Genomic DNA, 26,386 nt, shown 5'->3' with positions numbered 1-26,386 from the left:
AGAAGGAGTAGAATGATTCTGCAGTTTGAAACGTCCTGAAATCGCCGTGTTTTGGCTGGATTTCTTCGCCGAAAAAACCCACCGGCGTCGTTGCTGGTGGGGCTGTTCTTCCCGACCCGACCGGGTTGTGGACGACCCGTTAACCCGGTTTTCAACCCGAGAATTTACCCGGTTTTGATCTTCAAAACCCGAAACCCTTTTCCTGAATCCTGTTTCTGGGATTTATTATTTAATTATATTTTATATTTTATTAAATCAAAATCAGTTTTAATAATTCCAAAAATCAGTTAAAATTAGTTTTAAAATATGAAAAGTATTATTAATAATTTCTAAATTATTTTATTAATTTAGAAATTTGAAATTGATTATTTATTTAATTATTTAATTATTTATCTAATTATTTATTTAATTATCTATTATTTAATAATTAAGTAATTAATAAATAAGATTAAATATATCGAATAATATGATTAATAATTTGATAATTAACCGAATAATGCGAGTAACTCGTATTTCTATGAGTAATAGTTCGATAAGTTGGAATTATTATTCAATCGTTCATTTATTTATACGAGTGGAGTTGTAATAATTATTCGTATTGAATAATTATTCGTAAATAGTCGATTTAATCGTATAATTGGTAATAATTTGTAATTAATTGTAATAACTTGTAATTAATTCTAAAAATTAGGGATTAATTATTTTAAAATACAATAATTCTTAAATAATTATTTTAAAATATAATTAAAGTTTATTTAATTATGATTAATTATTTATAATTGATTTATAACTAATTGAATCTTGTTTATTGCGTAGTAATTAAACTGTTAGTCCGATTTGAGTGAAAAGAAGACCCTTAGACTCAGAAAAATGACCCGATTTCATTAAAATAATTATAAATCATAATTTCTTTTGGAAGCGAGTCAGCTTGTGATAATTAATTGCTTGTAGGCCCTATTAGGGGTAAAATCGAGCTTAATGAATCGCGAAAAATTAGGAATCGAAGCAGATAGTGTTAGTTAATGCGAGTATAAGTCTAGTAATGATTCCAAAAATAATTATAAGTCTAAAATCAATTATGTGCCTTATGTGCTATGTGTTTTACGTGAGTATGTGAACATTATGTGTTATATAATTATATATGTGAGTAAGATAGAATCGTATGGGTAGACGATTAGGGCTACGTGGTATCAATTCGAGATACGCGTATGAGATAAGGTATCTAATCGAATATCTTTCCTTGTTCGATTCCATATCATCCAAGTGGATCAAGCAAGAGGCAGAAGACAGTGAATCATACGAGGTGAAGTGCATACCAGATAAGTTTTTCCCCTATTCTAAATTCAGAATAGTGAAATATACCCCACTTTCCATATCAATTATACCTTGATAATTCTTGTTCACATACACTGATACACAATTATTGATTCTTGTTTCTTTTCCATTTCGATTCTTAATTTCTCCCAATTTATTGAATCCTCTATTCATATTCCAATACTGACACCCTTACTTACATATACTCTGATATATCCTGATATTGGGATACATCAAAAGCATACCGATTATTCCGGATGCTAAGCTATGGACTAGATGGTTACGATCCGGGCCGGGTATTAACCGAACCCTTGATTATTAGGCCATAGTTGACTGGGTACTCCTTATATTGGTTGGGTCTATGTAGTTGGGTATATATCTGCACTGTATCCTGACTGATCAGCAGGTTATAATGCATAAGTTGGTTCTTGTGTCCAGTCTTATTCTTTTGGAACTTGCCAGTAATGGAAACTTATTATTTTATACAGAAACAGATGGTTGTTTAAATTAGCAGATTATCGGTTCATTTATTCTTCTCTCTTTATACTATATACATTGTTGCAGGCTTGTTGAGCAATTTTGGCTCACCCCTTTTATTGTTATTCACCTTGTTTTTCAATTAAGGTAGAGAATGAAACCCATCAGAACCCGAGTAGTCAAGAAGCGAGTCAAGCAGCAGGACCCTTTTATACCAAGGGTGTTTGTCCCTATCCCAGAAGAGAGCTTTGAATTTCCAGATCAGGTGTAGCAGGATGAGTAATAGTGTAGTTTGAATAAAAGATGTTTAGTTTAAAATATGAATAAAATAATGTTTTGTAATAAAGAGAGTTCTTGAGACAGATATTTTAAACTGGTTTGTAATAAAGTTGGTTTGTCGTTCTTGTTTTCAATCCTTGAACTTGAAAAGATTCTGAGTAGTAGTAGTTTGGGGTAATTATTTTATTTATATCTTGCTTGTACAGGTTTAGTGAATAGTTAGTGTTAATAATGCCCCAAATCTATACCTCGGATTTGGAGGGTGTTATAGGAGAATTTTTCTATAAACAGTGTCAAGCCTAAGAATTCTATCTGGAATAAGATCAAGAAGATCATGCCTCAGAAGAATTATGAAGAAGCTTAGCGTTGAATAATGTTATTCCTAGAAGACTAACAATGAGATTTACAGAAGGGGGGTTGAATGTAAATCTCAAAACTTTTTCAAGTTTTGAGCAGTTTATAAAGTTGTGTGTTCAAGAAGAACAAGTGTGTGAATTGCTTTAAGCTAATACAGACAGATATATATTCAAGCACAAATGTAAAGAACACAACAGACCTTAAAAACTTTTCTGGTGGATTTGTTGTTCCACCAGAGATGGTATATTAGAAAATCTGTGTTCAACAATGTTGATCACAGCTGCATCCTAGTACAAACTAGATGAATTTTCTCTCAAGATATTTCTTAACAGCTCTGGAAAAATCTCTCTAATTACTAGCTTCTTCTTGGTTCATATATATTACCAAGTGTACAAGTGAAAAACAATATAAAATTACAATAGTAAAATAAGTTCTTCACTTGCTTCTTTTCCTGTTCACTCAAGTACTTTGTTGACTATTGCAACTTTGTACAAAAGAAGAACGGCTGCTTTTTCTGTTGATCCTGAAATTCGGCTACCACATCTCAGTTTTCTCTGTCAACCCACGTGCCTCTGCTTGTAGGTACAACTACCACTTATCAACGGCTGATTAGCAGAACATCCGTTGAAGCTTTCATCCGTTGATGACTTCATCCGTTGAAGGATGTTATCCGTTGAAGCTTTTATCCGTTGATGCTCTCATCCGTTGAAGGATGTTATCCGTTGAAGCTTTAGAGACATCCGTTGAAGCTTAGCTTCTCATCCGTTGAAGGTCTTTTAAGTCATCCGTTGATACCACTTCATTTATACAAAATTACAAGGCATGAAATATTTACAATTGGCCTTCCTATCTGCATATCATCTAGTAGTCAACATGACTCATAGTTTCTCTCAACTTCTAAGAATTACAATTTTAAATACAGAGACTGAAATATGCTACAATACTAAACTTATTTCTAAGTAAAGCTACACCATCAACGGATAGCCAAAGTGGTCTTATCCGTTGAGGCTACAGACACTAAATTTCTACTTAAGTGTTTTGTTAAACATATCATCAAACTAATGCACATATATTCCTAACAATCTCCCCCTATTTATGTCTATAAGAACTGTAGGCATAAATTCAGGGTTAACTTGATGATAACAAAACACTTAACAAATATTTGAATTGAAACTAAGTAGAAATATAAAAAGTGCTGCAAAAGTGTATGTACTAGGAGGTAATTGAAGATTTACAGTATTTCCAAGGGTGCTCCTCTAGCCTGAGCAAAACATCATTTTCTTCTTTGTTCCCTGGTTTTCTTTCCTAGCCCTTTGTCATTTCCCTCAATTTGGAGTTGGAGTTTTCTGAAGAATTCAGCTTCATCTTCATCACTGATATCCAACTTAGATTGCATTTCCTTGAGAGTTTCATTGCTGGCAATCTTGAGTTGGTCTTCAAGTCTGAAAAATCTTCTGACTCCTTTGTCATCTCTAAATTCCATCAACCAATGAGGTGATTTGTGAATTTTAGTTCCCCTTTCTTGTATGAGTAAGGTTCTGGGCAAAGCATTTGGTTTTCTTTTCTGTTTCTTTGGTGGTGGAAGAGTGGTTAGAAAGGTAGGCAATGTGATGTTGTCCCAATCAATAGGTTCCTCTTTTGGAATGATTGGTTCACCATGGATATTTATAGAGGGATCAGTAACAAAAGGTTCAGGTATGGAAGGTAGTGGTTTAGATGTAGATTTGATATCTTCAGGGTTATCTTCACTCCTTCTGTGTGCCTTGGCCTTTCTTCTGTTTCCCTTCTGCCATTCCTCTCTTTCCTCCATATTTTCACCAAATATGCTCCCAAGAACCTCATCTAAGTTAGCAATCTTTTCTTCACCCCTGACTTCAATTCCTTTCATTTCTTCAACTTGGCTTGACTTTAGCTGTTTTTCAAGCTTTGCTTGTGCTCTTTTGTCAGCCTTTAATTGCTTGGCTTCTTCTTTCTTAGCTATTGAGAATTTGGGATGTCCTTGCATCACACATATGCTCTTTCCCTCTCTAATGATAATAGCTCTATTTCTCCTTACAGCCTCATCCATGGACTTTTTGAGATAGGCAATACTCCTGCCTAAGATCTTGTTCTCATCATCTTTTGAAGGAGGAAAGTCCACTTCTTTTAAAGGATTCTTTGTTGAGTCCTTATTGGATCTTTCATTGGGCTTGAGGATTATAGCTTGTAGCTCTTTGGAAGAAGCTTCTCCATCCTTAAGACTCCCTACTGGCATGAGCTCCATGTTGATTGGTTCAATCTTTGTGCTAAATTTCACAGATGTTGATTTATTTTGTGTAGAACCAAACACCAATTGCAACCTTTCATCAATTCTCCTCCATTGTTCTTTCATTTGTATTTCAGCTGCTGCTAGCTGAATCAAATCAATTCCATCAGATTTTCCCTTGATTTGAATGATTGGAGAGGTAGTGATGGCAGGAACTAGCACTTTAGATATCTGAATCTTTGTAGAGGGCTCTCCTTCCCCTTCCCTTTTATTCTCCCCCTTTTTGTTATCATCAAGGAGAGGGGTCAAGCCTTGTGCTTTTGCCAGCTGCATTAGGAGATTGGTTTGAGATTGTTGGTTGAGAAGAAGGGTGGCCACAGAATCTTCAATTCCTTGAACTCTGTCTTCCAACTTGGCCAGCCTTTGTTCAGTAACTGATTCCTTTTTCAATCTCGAAACCAAGTCCTGCAAAGTACCATAGGGCATGACTGAATCCAATTTTTCTGAAGTGAAGGATTTCAAGTCAGCAATATCTTTCCTGAGATCATTTAGACTCATATCTTGCTTTACTTTCTGCAACTTCATGAGATGCAGTGAGTCCAGGTGAGCTTGGAGGATAGCCTTGATATTTGCATTTGAAGTGTTCTGAATGGCCTGTTGAATAGTGATGATTTGTTTGACCAGGTGGACATTGAATTCACCTGTTCTATGCTCCTTAGTCAGGGCCCATTCAGGTAGATTAGGAATGGAACTAGGGTCTTCATCTCCCCCTATGTTCATGCTTCCATCAGAAGAAATAGAGTCATCATCATCAGAATTTACTCCAAATTCCTCAGATGGCTCACCAGCTGTAGAAGGCATCCTGTTAATAGCAGCTTTATCCCTTTGAAGAGATTCTGTTGAGTGCACTAGATGTAGTGTCCTCTCTGCCTCCTCATTGCCCTGTGCAGCCAACAGTTGATAGGCTGTCACAGGATGAGTAAAAGTGTCAGCATCCAAGGAAATGTTATCAATTACAGCTTTGTAATGTTGCTGAAATTGTCTTTCCTTTTCAGCATCATCCACAATCATTGACTCATGAGCAATGGCTGGTTCCACCCTTGTATCAACTGTACCTGCTTTTCTCTCTTTTTCTCTATGTTCTTGCATCAGGGGCTCCCCCTGGCTCACACATCTCACTCCCTCACCTTCACCTTCTAAGGTGGTACTCCACTCACTGACTTTTGCCATGCTGGAAGAAATAGCATGCATTTTTGTGCTCTCAATCTCTCCTTTTGCCTGGGAGCAACCCAGCCTCTCACTCAAATTTTCACTCCCTGCCCTCAATCCTAAAAGTGATTGCACAGTATTCATGTCTTCTACACTTGGAATCATTTCAGTTATGTGTGTAGAGACTATCAACGGATGTGGAATATCCGTTGAAGTTGAAACTGTTGTTATCAACGGATAACTGCTGTTAAGCTTATCCGTTGAAGAGCAACCACTTGTCAACGGATGAGTGATATCCATTGAAGAAGGAAAAGAAGATGAAATTGAAAGTGATATAACTGTTGAATCTGTATAGATTGATTTGATATGTGTTGATACAGATCCTTCAATTATATCTGAAAGAATTTGCGGGTGATCCAACAAATCATCTAAAAGATGATGATCACCTGTATTTGAGTGGGGCTTCTCCCTGAGTTGTAAAGAGGGAGAATCAGGAATTGATGGGAATAGCATATCCACATCCAGAGATGGTGAAGAAGTATTTGGTGATTGATGTGTAGTTATTGTGAGAGAATGGGGCTGTGACTCCACATTTATTGGAGTCACATCAAACTGAGTTTGAGAAGGCACAGAGACAGATGGATGTTTCTGTGCAGTGTGTGCACCCTGTGTAGAAGATTGGGTTCTAGCCTTCTTTCTTCTAATAAAGGCTTTTGTAGGTGAGTGTTTGGCTTTAGTGTCCCTCCCTCTTTTGTTCTGTGTTCCTGGATGGGAACTCTTTTCAATAGTAACATCCTTTTGGGAGGATGCTACTAGGGATGTGCTAGAGACCTTTTCAACCACCACAGCTTTTTGAGAAACTGGGGCTTGGCTAGCTTGGGAAGCACTCAACTCTCCTTCCTTATCCTGGGGGTTTCTTTGATGTTCACCCCTCCCCTCACCACTCACACCCTGATCACTTCCCTCAGGGTTAATGGTTGTTGTTACAACTGTTGTCTTTTGAGAAACAACAGAGGTGGTTTTCTTTGTCTTGGATTTTGAAAGTTTGGATTTGGTGACCTTGGTAGAAATCTGTTGGGGCATTGACACAGATTTCATGGCCACACTAGAAGATAAAGAAATAGAGGGGTTGGAAGAAGTAGGAGTTGTAGAAGCAATTACCTCACCTACCTGGGGTGCATTCATGATTGGTAAATATACCAATTGCACACTGCTGTTAAGATCCATTCTCTTCAAGTCTGCAAGAACTCTTTTCTCTTGTGCCCAGCACTTGAGTTTATTATTCTCATTGATTATGACTAAACCTTCAGCAACATGGTTAGCCAATAACATAAAGAATCTAGCATAATAGATGTTATTAGGTCTATTAGCTATGTTACCTAATCTAGTACCTAATTCTAGCATCACATAGTTGCTAAAGTTAAAGTACCTATCAGAAACAAGCATATAGAACATGTTAACAAGAGATGAAGTTATGGCATCAAAATTACTAATTTTCCCAGAGAAAACCTTTATGAAGGCATCCCCAAGAAAACTCCATTCTTTCCTAAGGCCTTTTCGTCTAATACCCCCTAAATTAGCAGAGTTAAGAGAGTAACCTATGGAATCTAACATGCTGGATACATCACTATCAGTGTGTGGTGTCATGTCATTGTTCTCAGGTAATTTAAAACATGCTTGTAAGTCATCACAGTTTATACAGTGATTTTTACCTTTGAGAGTGAAGGAGATAGTCATATCCATGGAGTTGAACTCAGCAGTTGTCCAAATCTCCTCAACTACTTCACAGAAAATCGTTGGGGCTTCCAGCATTGCATAGCTAAGTTTACAGTTTTTGATGAAGTCCATCATTTTGTGATAATCTGAGTGGGCTTCATTCTTCTCTACCAGAGCTATGAAATTATTCTTCTCGTAGATGAACCCAGATTGAGACATAATCTTCACGACTGGTGCCATTGTTGTGAGTAGAAATTGCAGAGAATAACTTGAGGGTTTTGCAGAGAGAAAATGGTAAATGCTTGAAATTCTAAGAAAGCGTAAAGTAATAATGAACAATCAGAAGGGCTTATATGCTTTCAAAGAAAAAAAATAAATAAATAAAGGATTAATCAATAAATGGGTGTTAGTGAATTTCAGCCGTTTAAGAATAAACTGTAAGTATTCTAATAACTACCTTTAAAACCAATACATACAGATGTATGTATGGTATCAACGGTTAAGAAAATAGAATCAACGGCTGTGAAACACCTCAAACGTCTGATGTGACATTTCAACGGATAATGTAAATTGTCATCCGTTGAAAGGTACTTCAGCTTTATCCGTTGACGGATAAAAGTTCCAGAGATATACTTGTCTTTCAACGGATAATGAATATCCGTTGATAGAGCAATTTTGACTTTCAACGGATAGGGAACATCCGTTGATGGAATAAACTTTGTTAAAAGTCAAATTTGTTCTAGCAACTAATATATTTCAGGCTCCACATCAAATTGCAAAGAAGACATGAATTTTAAGAGTAATTAAGCATACCTAGCTCACTTACCAATCTTGTGAATGTTGATTCATCAAGTGGCTTGGTAAATATGTCAGCAATTTGTTGTTCACTTGGAACAAAATGTAGTTCTACTGTACCATTCATGACATGCTCCCTGATGAAGTGGTACTTAATATCAATGTGCTTGGTCCTTGAGTGCTGCACAGGATTCTCTGTTATGGCTATGGCACTTGTGTTGTCACAAAAGATAGGTATTCTATCAACATGAAGTCCATAATCAAGGAGTTGATTCCTCATCCATAACATTTGAGAACAGCAACTTCCAGCAGCAATGTATTCAGCCTCAGCTGTAGAAGTAGAGACTGAATTTTGCTTTTTGCTAAACCATGATACAAGCTTGTTTCCCAGGAATTGACAGGAGCCTGTTGTACTTTTCCTGTCTATTTTGCAACCTGCATAGTCTGCATCTGAATAACCAATTAGATCAAAGCCAGATTCTCTAGGATACCAAATTCCTAAATTTGGTGTACCCTTGAGATATCTGAAAATTCTCTTGATAGCAATTAAGTGAGACTCCCTAGGATCAGCTTGAAATCTCGCACACAGACATGTAGCAAACATTATATCTGGTCTGCTAGCAGTTAAATATAAAAGTGAACCAACCATGCCTCTATAACTTGTAATGTCCACAGACCTTTCAGTCTTATTTAATTCAAGTTTGGTGGCAGTGGCCATGGGAGTTTTTGCAGATGAACATTCCATTAAGTCAAACTTCTTTAAAAGATCATGAATATATTTAGTTTGACTAATGAAAATTCCATTACTAACTTGTTTAATTTGTAAACCAAGAAAATAGGTTAGTTCTCCCATTAGGCTCATTTCATAATTACTTTGCATTAGCTTAGCAAACTTCTTACAAAGATTATTATCTTTAGAACCAAATATTATGTCATCTACATAAATTTGAACAAGTATACTAGAGCCATTAACATTTCTAAAGAAGAGAGTTTTATCAACAGTACCTCTAGTGAAGTGATTCTCCAAAAGAAATTTTGATAATGTTTCATACCAGGCTCTAGGTGCTTGCTTCAGTCCATAGAGTGCTTTCAACAGATAATACACATAGTCTGGAAAATTTGGATCTTCAAATCCTGGAGGTTGACTTACATAGACTTCTTCCTCTAATTTCCCATTTAGAAATGCACTCTTGACATCCATTTGATAGACTTTGAAATTGGCATGGGCTGCATAGGCTAGAAAGATTCTGATAGCTTCAAGTCTTGCAACAGGAGCATATGTCTCATCAAAATCTATTCCCTCTTGCTGAGAATAGCCTTTAGCAACCAATCTGGCTTTATTCCTTATGATAATGCCATTTTCATCCATCTTATTTCTGAATACCCATTTTGTATCAATAGGACTCTTGTTCTTTGGTTTGGGTACCAGCTTCCAAACTTGGTTTCTCTCAAATTGGTTTAGCTCTTCCTGCATAGCTAATATCCAATCTGGATCCAATAAGGCTTCTTCCACTTTCTTAGGTTCCTCCTGAGATAGAAAACTACTATACAGACATTCATCTTGAGTAGCTCTTCTTGTTTGCACTTTAGATGATGCATCACCAATGATCAGTTCAAAGGGATGATTCTTGGTCCATTTCCTTTGAGGTGGAAGATGAGCTCTAGATGAGGTGATCTCAGTATTGTCATGATGTGAGATGGAGTTTTGATTAGTTGAAACTCCCCCTGAGTTGTTGGTCCTTTGCAGGGAACTTGGAGTTCCATCAATTAATGATGTAAATTGATTATCAGTTGATGAGCTATGATCAACGGATGTTTCATTAAGTACTTCAACGGATGATGCACAATGTCTTTCAACGGATGCTGAATTTTGTGCATTATCCAGGAGCAAATTTTGTATTCCTTTTGAAGTGTCGTCTCCATCAATCTCTTCTTCACTATCATCACAATATATTTCAATATTGTCAAATTTGAGTCTCTCATAATGTTCCTCATCTGTTAGTCCATCAATCTTTTTATCATCAAACACAACATGCACAGATTCCATAACAATGTTGGTTCTTAGATTGTAGACCCTATAAGATTTTCCAGCTGAATAACCAACAAATATTCCTTCATCAGCCTTTGCATCAAACTTCCCTTTATGGTCAGATTGATTCCTTAGTATAAAACATTTACATCCAAAGACATGAAGAAAGTTTAGAGTTGGTTTTCTTTTCTTGAACAACTGATAAGGAGTCATGCCTTTAGCTTGATTGATCAGAGAAATATTTTGAGTGAAACAGGCACAATTAACAGCTTCAGCCCAAAAATATGTTGGTAACTTTGATTCTTCAAGCATTGTTCTAGCAGCCTCAATTAAAGATCTGTTCTTTCTTTCAACTACCCCGTTTTGCTGAGGTGTTCTTGGAGCTGAGAACTCATGCATGATTCCATTTTCTTCACAGAACAGCCTTAATGTCAAATTCTTGAATTCAGTTCCATTGTCACTCCTGATGTTTCTTACTTTTAAGTCAGGATTATTATTGACTTGCCTGATGTGATTGATAATGATTTCACTTGCTTCATCCTTTGATCCAAGAAAACAGACCCATGTGAACTTTGAGAAATCATCTACAATCACTAAACAATATCTTTTTCTTGCTATTGACAATACATTGACTGGTCCAAACAAATCCATATGTAACAGCTGTAATGGTTCATCAATTGTTGTTTCAAGCTTCTTCTGAAATGATGCTTTCCTTTGTTTGCCTTTCTGACAAGCATCACACAGACCATCCCTTGAGAATTCAACAAGAGGAATTCCTCTTACTAAGTCCTTTTTGACTAGATCATTCATTGTCTTGAAATTCAAATGGGATAGCTTCTTGTGCCATAGCCAACTCTCAACTGAACTTGCTTTGCTGAAAAGACAAGTAATAGATTCTGCATCTGTAGAGTTGAAGTCAGCTAAGTACACATTTCCTTTTCTAACTCCAGTTAGAACCACTTTGTTGTCTTTCTTACTAGTAACAACACAGGCTTCAGAATTGAAGGAAACTGTATTCCCTCTATCACATAGTTGACTGATACTCAGTAAGTTGTGCTTGAGACCATCAACTAATGCAACTTCTTCAATGATGACATTCCTTGTTGAAATCAAGCCATATCCCATAGTAAACCCTTTGCTGTCATCTCCAAAGGTTATGCTGGGGCCAGCTCTCTCTTTAAACTCTGTGAGCAGGGAGAAATCTCCAGTCATGTGTCTTGAACAGCCACTGTCCAAGTACCATAGATTTCTTCTATTTTCCTGCACACCACAAAATCAATCAATTTGATTTTGGTACCCAAGTTTCCTTGGGTCCATTCTTGTTAGCCTTTCTCCTAGACTTCATTCCTCCTGCATCTTTAGATTTAGGTGAGTTTGAGTCAACCTTGGTCTTAGATGTGGTTGGTTGAGGTGTAGGGTTAGTCACAACATTATCCAGCACATTTATAGTATTATTAGGCATGGATTGTGCATACATGTTATTCCACATTGGCATATTGTATGGCAATTGAGGCATACTAAATGCAGCAAGATAAGAATTGTTAAAATATGGCATGTTTGCAAAATGTGCATAAGGATTTTGTTGAGACATAACAGGCAGAGCATGTAGAGGTGATACAGACATGTTAGGCATGGAAGAGGGTACAGTTATGGGAGATTTCTTAATAGATTTACAGTTAGCAGATAGATGATTAACACTACTACAATGCACACAGCTTTTTCTAGGAGCATACTTGTCAGGTGTGTAATTGTTATGTTTGTTAACTCCTACCTTCCCATTTCTGTTGGATTTCCTTTTGGATTCCTTTTTATCCTCAACCATCTTGAGCCTATTGTTTAACTGTTCTAAGGTCATGTGCCCTACATTCACCTTTCTGACATCTTTGGATGTGCTTGCTCCTTCTTTGACAAAGTTCTTTGAAGTTGAACCAAACTTTTTGTTGAGTTTCTTTAGATTTTCTCTTTTAGAAACATCTGCCTGTTTTAATTGAGGAACCTTCAACGGATGTTCCTTTTCTTCCTTCAACGGATAACTTTCATCATCCGTTGATTCCACATCCGTTGACAGTCCATCAATTAATTCCAGTTTCTTTTTATTTTTATCCCAGGCAGTTTCACAGAATGATTCAATTCCTTGGACTTTGGCAATTTGAGCACTTACATCCCTAGATGTTTTCCAGGCTTTAATCACCTCTTGCTCTTTCTCTAATTGATTGGAAAGTATTTCTACTTTCTTAATAGATTCAGCTAGTTCATTTTCAACAGATACACAATGCAGCTTAGTCTTTTCTAGGTCAATTAACTTATCTTCTAACACAGCATTTCTATTACTTAAAAACAGATTGTTCTCTTTAATCCTACTATTTTCTTTAGCAAGAGATTTAAGAGATACACGCAAATGATACAGTTCAGTAGACATGTCATTAAAAGCATCATTGCACTCTTCTTTAGTAAGCTGTGTTATATCAGTAGTAATTACCTGGTTGCTTGATGAACTAACTTCATTCTCCTCAGAATCAGCCATGAGAGCTAAGTTAACATATTCCATGTCTTCATCCTCTTCTTCTCCATCAGCTGCCCAGTCTCTTTCTTGAGTAATGAAAGCCCTTTCCTTCTGTTTGAGCAGATCAAAATATTTCTTTTTGTAATCTACTTGTTCAAATTTCTTCTTTTCAGAGGTTGGCTTTCTGCACTCACTTGCAAAGTGTCCACTCATACCACAATTAAAACACTTGAACTTGGATTTGTCCACCATGTTCTTATGGGGTTTAGTGGCTCTAGTGTTTTTCCTGAACTTCATCTTTGCAAATCTCCTGGACAGAAATGCAAGATGCTCATCAATACCATCAGAGTCATCTTGACTGGAGTTGTCTTCATTTTCAGCAACTTGCCCTTTACCCTTGTCTGATTCTGGATTTCTTACACCATCTTTGGAGCTTGATGTAGATCTCACAGTTTCTTTTCTGCATTCTTTCTCATTTTCAGCTACCAATGCAACTGATCCTCCTTTCTTTCTCCCCTTCTCCAATACCTCATCCTGTTCCAACTCTAGTTCATAAGTCTTCAAGATTCCATATAATCTTTCAAGAGTAAAGTCCTTATAATCTTGAGAGTTTCTTAAGGAAACAGTCATGGGTTTCCATTCCTTTGGTAAGGATCTCAAAAATTTAAGATTTGAATCCTTCACCTGGTACACTCTACCATACAGCTTCAGTCCATTCAACAGTTTTTGGAATCTATTGAATGTGTCATTTAAAGATTCATTTTCTTCAAAATGAAAGTGCTCATACTGTTGAATGAGAAGCTGCATTTTGTTCTCTCTTACTTGTTCTGTACCTTCACACAGCAGCTGAACTGTGTCCCAAACCTCTTTGGCAGTTGAACAATTTATCACATTATCAAACATATCCTTGTCAAGACCATTAAACAAAATGTTCATAGCCTTCTTATCCTTGTGGACTTCTTCTGTGTCTTCCATTGTCCATTCTGCTCTGGGTTTTGGAATGGATTGACCAACAGCAATTGTGGCCGTAGCAACTGTGGCTACTTTGTGGGGAATGTGAGGACCATTCTCAATGCAGTTTACATAACCTTCATCTTGGGAGAGTAGATGAAGGTGCATTTTCACCTTCCAGTGGTGATAACTGTCTTTGTCAAGAACTGGGATCTTTACTCCAATATCCTTCTTACTCATCTTTGTTAGATTCCAAGATCTTTAAACTCTTTGTGTGTCAAGAGCCTGCTCTGATACCAATTGTTATTCCTAGAAGACTAACAATGAGATTTACAGAAGGGGGGTTGAATGTAAATCTCAAAACTTTTTCAAGTTTTGAGCAGTTTATAAAGTTGTGTGTTCAAGAAGAACAAGTGTGTGAATTGCTTTAAGCTAATACAGACAGATATATATTCAAGCACAAATGTAAAGAACACAACAGACCTTAAAAACTTTTCTGGTGGATTTGTTGTTCCACCAGAGATGGTATATTAGAAAATCTGTGTTCAACAATGTTGATCACAGCTGCATCCTAGTACAAACTAGATGAATTTTCTCTCAAGATATTTCTTAACAGCTCTGGAAAAATCTCTCTAATTACTAGCTTCTTCTTGGTTCATATATATTACCAAGTGTACAAGTGAAAAACAATATAAAATTACAATAGTAAAATAAGTTCTTCACTTGCTTCTTTTCCTGTTCACTCAAGTACTTTGTTGACTATTGCAACTTTGTACAAAAGAAGAACGGCTGCTTTTTCTGTTGATCCTGAAATTCGGCTACCACATCTCAGTTTTCTCTGTCAACCCACGTGCCTCTGCTTGTAGGTACAACTACCACTTATCAACGGCTGATTAGCAGAACATCCGTTGAAGCTTTCATCCGTTGATGACTTCATCCGTTGAAGGATGTTATCCGTTGAAGCTTTTATCCGTTGATGCTCTCATCCGTTGAAGGATGTTATCCGTTGAAGCTTTAGAGACATCCGTTGAAGCTTAGCTTCTCATCCGTTGAAGGTCTTTTAAGTCATCCGTTGATACCACTTCATTTATACAAAATTACAAGGCATGAAATATTTACAATTGGCCTTCCTATCTGCATATCATCTAGTAGTCAACATGACTCATAGTTTCTCTCAACTTCTAAGAATTACAATTTTAAATACAGAGACTGAAATATGCTACAATACTAAACTTATTTCTAAGTAAAGCTACACCATCAACGGATAGCCAAAGTGGTCTTATCCGTTGAGGCTACAGACACTAAATTTCTACTTAAGTGTTTTGTTAAACATATCATCAAACTAATGCACATATATTCCTAACAAATAAATCTGTTGTAAGAAAAATATTCTAAGTCAAGATCTCTACAAGTCACAGATTTAGTGTTATAGATAAGTCATTCAAGAACTCAAAATGACTTATCGAGAAGTCAGGAAAGGCACTAGAGAACTTACAGAGATATCGACAAGCCAAATTAAAGACATGAAGATTGGAGATATCGACAAGTCATTTTTTCATTAGAGAACTCAAAGTTATCGACAAGTCAACATTCACTAGAGAACTCTGAGTTCTCGATAAGTCAAATTTTAGTTGAGAACTTAGAGACATCGATAAGCCAAAATTTACTAGAGAACTCTGAGTTATCGACAAGTCAAATTTGACTAGAGAACTCTAAGTAATCGACAAGTCAATTAGTCATTAGAAAACTCAGAGATATCGATAAGTCAAAGTGAAGATATGAAGACTAAAGATCCCTACAAGCCAAATTCTCTTATAGAGAACTCAGAGACCTCTACAAGTCAAATTTACTATGGAGCATGAGAGATCTCGATAAGCCAATATACTTATCAAGATGTCAAGTTCTCTATAGACCAAATGGAGATCTCGAGATAAAATCTCAAAGTACAGAATTGTAGATCAATTCAATATCCAAGATTAACAATCAACAAACAATCCAAACAGCTGGATTGACAAGTCTACAAAAAGCAGCTTGAAGAATGTGCAAGATCAATGGTAAAGATTAACTGACAAAGGAAGATCAAGATAATCACAGGATGCTAAAGATATGCTAAGCTAGAATTGGAAGATTTACTTTTCTATAAATAGAAATGACAAGTGACAGTTTAGTAAACTTAATAGCATGTCTTATTGTACACTGTGTAAACCAGTAGTTAACTGAGTTATAAAGTTAACACTGGTCCCTTTAGTCAGTTGTAACAATTAAGATAGAAAAACTTGTAACACTCTTAAGAAGAAGCTAAGCTCTTTATTAACAAAGAGCCTAGAAATTTTATAGCAAAATATTCTTAATTTTAATATAAAATTAAGTGAGTTTTGAAGATTTGTGTTCTTTATTTTCTGCAAGCTTAATTTATGCATGAATACAGTTTTACTACAAGATTTAATTTACTCTGTTCAACCATAAAAGATCAAGAAAAGCTCAAAAATAGTAAAACATATTCACCCCCTGTGTATTATTCATTTCCTAACAAGGTCTTGACATCTCGATAAGTATATTGACTTATCGAGATCTCTAATACTCCATAGTTGATTTGACTCATAGAGATCTCTGAGTTCTCTATAAGAGAATTTGTCTTGTCGTGATCTCTAATCTTCATATCTTCACTTTGACTTATCGATATCTCTGAATTCTATAGTAACTTTTTGACTTATCGATAACTCGAAGTTCTCTAATGAATGTTGACTTGTCGATAACTCTGAGTTCTCTAGTGAAGAAATGAATTGTCGATATCTCCATTCTTCATGTCTTCAATTTGGCTTTATCGATATCTCTGAGTTCTCTAGTAGCTTTTCTGAGTTCTTTATATGTCATTCCGGAGTTCTCGAATGACTTCTCTATAACACTAAATTTGTGACTTGTAGAGATCTTGACTTATAACATTTTTCCCAAAACAGATTTATTCAACTCCAAGCTTCTTCATAATTATTCTGAGGCATGATCTTCTTGATCTTCTTCCAGATAGAATTCTTAGGCTTGATACTGTTTAAAGAAAAAGGCTCCAGTCTGGTCTTTTGACATTTTTACAGACTTTAAATGTTACAAGTGAAAAATACAAACTAAGATTACAATACAACTTACTTAGGGTTGTCAATTTGACTTAGTCTTGTTAAAATACAGGCATGTCTTGCACAACAACTTCTCTAGATGACTTGATCTGTGACTTGTAGATATCTTGACTTGGAACATTTTTCCTAAAACAGATTTATTCAACTCTAAGCTTCTTCACAATTTCTATGAAGCATGATCTTCTTCCAGAGTTTTATTCTTAGGCTTGAGACTGTTTACATAAAAATACTCCAGTCTAATCTTTGATATTTTTATAGACTCAAGTAATATAGTACAAAATAAAAATTTAGATTATCGTACAACAAATTCTTAAGGCTGTCAATTTGACTTAGTCTAGTTATGATACAGGCATGTCTTGCACAAAACTTTCAATGTGTCATGATGCAAGCATGTGAAACCCAAAATCCAATGATACGTGTCTCATTGATACAAATAAATGTAATAAGTTTATTTTAATATTTGAAATAAAGTCACATGCAACGTAAAAAGTAAAAACTTTATTTCATTTCATCTGCATAAGCACTGTAAAGAGTGAAAACTTTTATCAAAGAGTTATCTTTTCCTCTGTATTTCATTTATATAATTTAACTTGTCATTGATATTTTTTATGTGTTCATCCACTTTAACCTTTTCAGTGTTTGTCTCAAAAATTATTGAAAATGCTTGCATGTGGCTTCAACACCCATATACCATCACCATTTCTGGCTGCAAAATAAACCTTGATACTGATACCAGCGAGACCTGGTTGGCCGATGCACCTTCAACCAGATTTTGTGTTAATCACCAGAGTGCAGAAGATAATGATTTACGATGTAGAATTAGGGTTAACAATACACCTCTTGTGTGGACACGAAGCATTGGTGACCCATAATCATTGTGATGTTGAACCTTGATCGCAGCATATTTCCCGGAATCATTGTGTTTTGATTTTGCAACCTGCATTTTTCCATGTCGTATTTTCTGTTTGCATTATTTTACGGTCATTTTCTATTTATGCATTTCAGATTTGTATTAGTTGTATCTTTCTTTACTGTAATGTTAGTATCATTAATAGTTGTGTGCTTTTTTCAATTACGTTAGTATTACTGTTCTGTATTAATTATTTCTTAGTTTATCATGAATTTCTAGTACCATTTTTGGGTAGTCAAAAATTAAAGATTTTTAATATTTTATTTTCTAAAAATAAATAGTAATCAAAGTACTGTGAAAGTACTACTACATGGATAAAAGTTTTTATGAAATTTATTTTTTTACAACTATATTTAAAAATTTCGTGGAAATGGCTCTACGTCAAAAATGCGCACTCGATTCTCAAGATGCTCTTTTTGGATTTACGATAATGATATATATACAACTTCTAAATTAAAATAATTTTTTTTTACTAAAAATAGGTTTACATTACTTTCCAATAAAAAAATAAAACCAAAATAATTTTTTTCATTTAATATGAGAGTTCAAAAACATGACCTTCACATGAATTTTTAGCCTTAAAAATTCATTAAAAACAAGGCACACACGGGACAAGAAGGAAAAACTAAAAAAAAAGGAAAAGACCCCAGAACGCCACTTCTTGTGAGTATTAATGGCAGAACCCCAGAAGAAGTGGCGTTATGTGCCATTTTTGTCCAATTCTGAAGGCTCGTGCCATAAAAATGACTTGAACATAATACTATTTCATAAAAGGTAAGGAGCCATATATACCCGTATCTTTCTTTTACAATCTGGATAACCCAAGCAAGGCCTTCCTAGTCATCCCTATGAACTAGATGCTCAAAGAGAACTATAGTCAACTTTATTTTTGTAAAGTAGTAACAAATTGTAGATAATGATTTGTCAAACGCACAAAATTGATCATGATTTAATAACAAGAAAGGTTTAAGATATTCACCATATAAAGTGTGAAGAACTTGCATAACTTCTGAAGAGGTATACCCTTCATTGATATCCATAATAAGTGACCAATTAGGGTGCTCCCACGTATTTCTCGAAATGTGTCTATGTCTGCATTTAAATTCTTCCCTACCTTCAGCTTTAAGGTTTTCAAGCCTTTATCCCGAAACTCATTAGCCAATTGAGCAGTTTTGTAAGATAAAATAGTCGGTATCTGCATGCAATATTGTTTTTCATTTAATGACTTATTTAATAGATATCATCTAAGCTAATGTTGCAAAAGGTATTTTTAAGGTACTTCAATTATTTAGATATTAATGAAATATGTACCCCTCAACTGTGAAATATTTCGTTAGTGTTGTAACAACATAAGACGAGAGACTGTATATTAAATTGACATCGATACACTTAATTATCGGTTCTTATTAATAACTATGATCGTAGGATCAAAAACTGTATAGATATTATTCACGGTTTAATTACAAATTACAATCGTGGACTTGTACAATGTACGCACAGATCTGTGTAATGTATGTGCAAGAAATGTGCAAGGTACGTGCAAAATCCGTGAGCACGTGCGAGGGTTAAGTTTGTATAGATGAATTTATAACATTGATATGTATTTCTTAAGTTCTATCTTGTGATTTCTATACTGAATATGTGTGCAGTGGTTAGTTATATTGGCCTTTCTTCAAGAGAGAACCCTATTATATATAGAGAACCCATAGAGAACCCCTGTATATATCATAAAATTTAATCAAATTCGTTGGTAACGTAGAATAATAATTACATTTAAATATAATTAAACGTTTAACAATTGAAATTTAAAAAAAATGATTTTAAATTTGATTCTTCTATGAAATAATTTTGGATAATTGTGATTTTACTGTGATTCCTCTACAGAACCACTTTAAACTATTTTATTAAATTTCAATTATTTTTTTGAATAAAAAAATTATGCAACTTCGTTTTTAATTTTGTAATTAAAATTTGTAACTATATATGATAAAAAATGAAAAAAATTATGTATTGTAATTTTTTAAAAAATAATAGTTCTCTACGGACCTCTATCGAAGGGAGCCCTTCATGGATTATCACCCTAGTTATATATATACATATATCTATTTATTTATTTACATAAAGATATTAGTCATAGATTACACAAAATTAGCGGTAAACTTATATTTTCTGTTCGCTCACACAGACTTGTTTCTTCATTCTTCAGTTAACTTTCAGTGAAATATGTTTCCATTGGCTAAGTTAATAACTTTGTTATTGTAAAAACTGCAGAGGAAAGACTACTGAATATCGATTTTATACATCCTATATCTATTGAGAAAACTTAGAATTTGAGAAAACTTAGAATGTAGATATTATATTTGAGTTTAGTAATGGTTCTTTTGGCTGGGGAAAAGTCCCTAATCTTCCTTCAACTATCATAGAGTGTCTGCCACTAGTTCTGGAAAAAATAACGTATTAAAATAATGTATGCTTCAAGAATGGAAATTATATAATTCTATTGGTGTTTCTGGCTCTGCAATTCATACTTAGATCTGCATGACAAGATTTATCTCTTTCCTATAAATACAATCCTTTTCGAAATTTATTTATATTTCAAGATTTGGAGTTTACAGTTATAAAAAATTAACATAAAATTATTTATTTCTATATTCCAGGTTTCCAAGGTTCTTTGCTTTGAGATAATAGAAAAACAATGTAATATTTCTATAAGTAATCTTTGGTTGTCACTTCTTCTAAGATATTAACGTGAATAAGTAAGAAAGGAAAGCATAGTACCCATTCTTTTTCATGATTCTATTTTTTTTTTCCAATAAGGTTCTTTACCTACTCGTTTTCATTCAACAAATTAAGATGATAAGATCATAACTTATGGAATATTGAAATTAAAAGAATATTTAGATCTCATTTGGGGACATAAGCTTTTTTGATCTGTTTTGGCTCGATTATGGTTCAAATGTACATTTAAAATTTGGTCAGATAGTTCATATTGATTAAGTCAACTTATAGCAGATAGTTAAATTTAAGAGCCTCCACCTTTCCCAAATTCTCTAGAATTATCATTGTTATAACCGAAGTAAGAAAAATTATAATAAATGTAAAGAAAAGAACAAAAATAGGCAGAAGAGAAAAGTTTTTATTGATCTTGAGGATACAGATTACATCATACGTTTAGGTTATGCTGATATATATTATAAAATACATATTTAGGTTATGCCCTGAAGGGTTTATATAGTACTCTCTAGGCGGTTACGGAAAAGCCCAGAATAATAGGCCTAAAATAGATAACCCTTTAAAACAAGATTCAAGGCATATTCTAACAAATCACCACCTTAATTTGAATGCTCACACAAAACAGATGTACCAGATGCACCATAATAATGCCAGATATAACAGAAAAAACTGGGTTGCCTCAGATATTGCGCTTAAAGAGCAATCAACAACTCCGAATATTTAGCAAGTTCAAACAATGTTAAAACTTGGTATATGGAACCGGCTTGACAAGCATATTAGATGGGTTATCAGCAGTACCCACTTTGCTCACCTTGATTCTCTTCTCATTCCCCATTACAGCGAGCCATTGAGCATACTCGCCATCCGAAATAGCTTCTTTGTAGGTAGATGGCTCATGAGAGCTAGGATCCACCTCTTGTGCATCGAGTAATGCATATGCCACCATATCCTCAAAACTATATTTCTTTGGAGGCACCCCTTGTTTAGCTCTACTCGGTCTATCAAGAGCCAAATTATAATGATTTACGACTGGTAATGATAAAACTGATGATTCTAATTCTGATTGTGGTTGTTGAACTTCCTTTTGTGGTTCACTCTCATCTTGACTGACTCCCTGCTCCAGTTGTTTATCAACACCACCACTTTCTGTGTGAGGTCCATGATTAATAAGATAACATGTATGTACAAACCGCTTCTGCCAAGAATCTTTTATTTAGTCTAGCATTAGAGAACATGCACTTAGCTCTCTCCAGAAGTGTATGATTCTTACGTTTTGCTATACCATTTTTTTTGGTGTATGCATGACTATATAATGCCTAGAAATCCCCTCATTCTTGCAGAATTCATTAAACTGAGACAAGCAAAATTCCTAGCCATTATTAGTTTTCATCCTCTTAATCTTCTTCCCTGTTTGATTCTCCACCAGCGCATTCTACTGCTTGAAAATATTAAAGGCTTCACTCTTATGCTTTATGATAAAAACCCAAGTCATTCTTGAGAAATCATCAATCATTGACACAAAAATATTTGTGACCCCCCAAAGACTCCACCCGGGAAGGACCTCAACAATCATAATGGATGTAATTAAGTGTGCCTTTTGTTCTGTGTGCTTCTTTAGGAAATTTGCTGCGATGTAGCTTTCCAAAAACAAAATGTTCATAAAAATCAAGAAATGTGACCTTATGACCACAAAAAATATCAGTTTTTAACAGAACTTGCAGCCCACTTTCACTCATGTGACCGAGCCTTATGTGGCAAAATCTGGTCATGTTTTCCTTTTCAATCTCAGAGGATGCAACAACTTAACCTGTTAACGTAGAACCTTGAAGAAGATACAAGGTGCCATGTTTAATACCTTTCAGGATTACATCAGAACCCTTGCAGACATGGATAACTCCACCTTCACCTTTAAAATTGAAACCAACATACACAGAGATATCAGATTTCACGTCATTAGTGGGACATGCCTAACATCATTCAATGTGAAAAAAATACCATTATATGTCTGAAGTTCACCCGAACCTATTCCAATCGTCTCACAAATAACACTGTTAGCCATAAAAAGTTTCCACCGTCTACTTGCTCGTAGGTTGTAAACCACTCCCTGCGGGGACGTATATGGTAAGACGCTCCAGAGTCAAGAATCCACACATTAGAGAGATTCATATGATTGGCAGCAACTAGAGCAATATCTTCATAAAAATTATTATTAGCTATAGCAGCAGTACCTAAAGTAGTACCCGCCAATTTGTTCTGTTGTTTCTTCTTTTTGGGACAATCAGATTTCCAGTGCCCCTTCTCTTTACATTAATTACAGACATCGTTAGATTTCAAAGCCTTCTGAGCTGGTTTCTTGGATTTATTTTGTTAGATATATTTGAGATGTCATGTGTAATATGATTTGTGTTTAGTTTTCAGAACTTAACAACAGGGCATATCAGGACTTACTGGAAATCAGAACTTACGGAAGTCAGAACTTAATATCAGAACTTAAGTCGTCAGAAGATACATATCAGTACCTAAGTGCGGGAAGACTTTCAAATAAGGAATGCGACTGATTTACAGGAGAAGATCTGGACTAAAACAAAAGAAGATATGCATGAAGAGCTAGAGGACTAGAAGACTTGTAGAAGATATCTGATTGATATATTTTAGGAGACAAAATTATATTCCATATCAATTAGAATATATCTTATAACTGTGTACTATATAAACACAGCTTAGGGTTTACACTATATATGTTATCATTATCGAGAAACATTATTCATTGTAACCTAATAGCTCTTAGTGATATTTGTTCATCACTGAGTGAGAACAACAGTTCATATTGTAACAGAGTTTATTGAATATACTTGATCTTTGTTACATACTTGTGTTAAAATCGATTTGATTATATAAACACTGTATTCAACCCCCTTTTACAGTGTTTTATGACCTAACAAGTGGTATCAGAGCTTTTCCGTTAACACACATACAGTAAAGATCCAAACAATCATGTCCGAAGAAACACGAACTCCAACCAAGCCCACCAAAACTCAAGATACTCAAAACACTCAAACCCACAGTCGATATGAGACTATTAGGGTTCCCTTACTGAGACCTTCTGAGTATCCCATATGGAAAGTGAAGATGGCTATGTTTCTGGAAGCTATAGATCCAGAATACCTTGACAGAATTAATGAAGGACCATATAAGCCTACCAAGCTTTTTGTTGCAGTTGCTGATCAACCAGAAAAGTCCATACCAAAGAAGAAAGGTGATTACACAGCTGAAGACATCTCATCTATTGCTAAGGATGCAAGGGTAAGGCATTTGCTGCATAGTGCCATTGATAATGTCATGTCAAACATGGTAATTGGATGCGAGACTGCAAATGAGATATGGGATGCTTTGGAGACAAGATTCCAGGGAACTAATGCAATCAAAAAAAATAGGAGGACTATACTCACTCAAGAGTATGAGCACTTTGACTCAAAAGCTGATGAGTCATTAACTGACTTATATGACAGGTTTGTCAAACTCTTGAATGATCTTTTACTTGTGGACAAGGAATATGATCTTGAAGATTCAAATCTAAATTTCCTTTTAACTCTTCCTGAAAAATTAGATTTGAAGTCTACTACCATAAGAGATAACTATGACCTTACTGAAACTACTCTTGATTAAATTTACGGTATGCTCAAGGCTTATGAACTTAAGATGGATCAAAGGAGCAAGAGGCATGGAAGAAAGTCAAGGACAGTTGCTCTTAAAGCTGAGGGGGAATCTCCTAAAGTGGTTGCCTCAAAAAGAGGCAAAGAAAAGGCTCTCATCATAAAGTCTGATTCAGAGTCATCATATTCTGATAATGATGATTCAGAATCTGAAAGTTTACCTGAAATGGATGTTGATGCAGAAATGATTCAACTGTGTGCTCTTATGGTGAAGGGTATCACAAAGATAGCCTACAGGAAATTCAGAAAGGGCAAGAAGTTTTCCAAGAAAGGTGGAAGTTCTGATAAGAAAGGATTCAGAAAGTCTGAAAACAAAGGAGGAAAGTCTGACAGAGGAGACAACTCAAATGTCAAATGCTACAATTGTGGTGAAAGAGGCCACCTATCTCCTGAATGCAAGAAAGGAAAAAGTGACAAAGGCAAGACTCTTGTCACAAAGAAGAAAAGCTGGACAGACACTTCAGATTCTAAAAATGAGGTGAACTATGCCTTTATGGCAAATGCTGATAGCAGTACTAAAACTGCTGAATTGAAGGTACCTCAAACAACTTATGCTTTTCATACTGATGATAATACTGAGTTGAGATTATATCTTAAAACCATGTTCATTAGTTATAGAGATCAGACTTTAATATGTGAAAGATTAACATCTGAAAATCTTGCTTTTAAAAATAGAAATGACTTTTTAGAAAAGGAGTTAGTTTTTCTTCATCAAACTAAGAAAGAAAGAGATGACGCTTTGTATGTTAGAGATGAAGTACTAAAATTGAATTAATCTTTAAAAACTGATTTGGAAAAGGAAAGAGAGATCATCAGAACTTGGACTAACTCTGGCAGAACAACTCAGGATATACTAAGTAGTGGAAACTGGAAAGAGGGCTTAGGTTATGGAGATGATAAAAGTGAGAAAGGAACTGTGCAAATTGAGCCAATTGTTGTTAAACAGACTGCTAAGCCAAAGGTAAATCCTGTTAAGTTTGTAGCAAAAACTGTAAAGTCTGATTTTGAAAAGATGAAAGAGTCTAGGACAGAAGTCAAAGAAAAGTCAACTTCTGACAAATTAAAACAGGATAAACCAGCTAAAGTTCACATAGGCTTAATGACAAAGAAGCAGCTTAAGCATAAGCTAAAAGAGATTAGAAATGTGAACAAGGTAAACGAAGCTATGAAAAATTGGAATGGAAAGGAAGGTGTGAATAAAAGCAATAATTATATGCATGTTCCTAATGCTCCTAGAAAGAAATGTTATAACTGTGCAAACTCTAACCATCTTGCTTCTTTTTGCAGGAAAAATAAAGATATAAACTCTTTACCTCCTAAATCAAGAGTTAAGAGTCAATCTGTTAGGTTTAAACCACAAAATCCTTGTTTTCATTATTGTAGTTTATGGCATTCCATTTATACTTGTAAGGAATATCATAGTTTGTACTATGAATATTATCAAATAATACCTTCTTTGAAGAAAGTTAGTATTATTCCTTCTAGTGTAAAGTCTGATACAAAGTCTGATATAAATTCTGATAAACAACATGTTAGCATAAACTCTAAAATTAAATCCACTGCAAATGCTAACAAACTTAAAAAGGCCAAAGGATCCAAGCAAGTCTGGGTCCTTAAAACTAACAAATGGTGGCCTTTATGATTGCAGGGCAACATGAAAAACATCCAAGTTCTGGACAGTGGATGTTCAGGACATATGACTGGAAATAAAGCCCTGATATCAGACTTTATTGAGAAATCTGGCCCAGGAGTTTCTTATGGAGATGGCGACATGGGAAAAACTCTGGGATATAGCAATATCAATCTTGGAAATGTCATCATTGAAACAGTAGCTCTTATCTCAGGACTTAAACACAATCTGCTAAATGTGAGTCAAATCTGTGACAGAGGTTATCATGTGGATTTATTTGAAGAACACTGTGAAGTTGTAAGTAATTCTACATGCAAAGTGGTTCTGAAAGGTTACATGCATGGTAACATATATGAAGCCAGACTTTCAACAAACTCTGATGGTTCTGCAATATGTC

The sequence above is a fragment of the Apium graveolens genome, chromosome 4, assembly GCF_009905375.1.
Source record: "Apium graveolens cultivar Ventura chromosome 4, ASM990537v1, whole genome shotgun sequence".
Taxonomy (NCBI): domain Eukaryota; kingdom Viridiplantae; phylum Streptophyta; class Magnoliopsida; order Apiales; family Apiaceae; genus Apium; species Apium graveolens.
The sequence above is the reverse complement of the archived record's forward strand: the minus strand, read 5'-3'. Positions refer to the sequence as shown.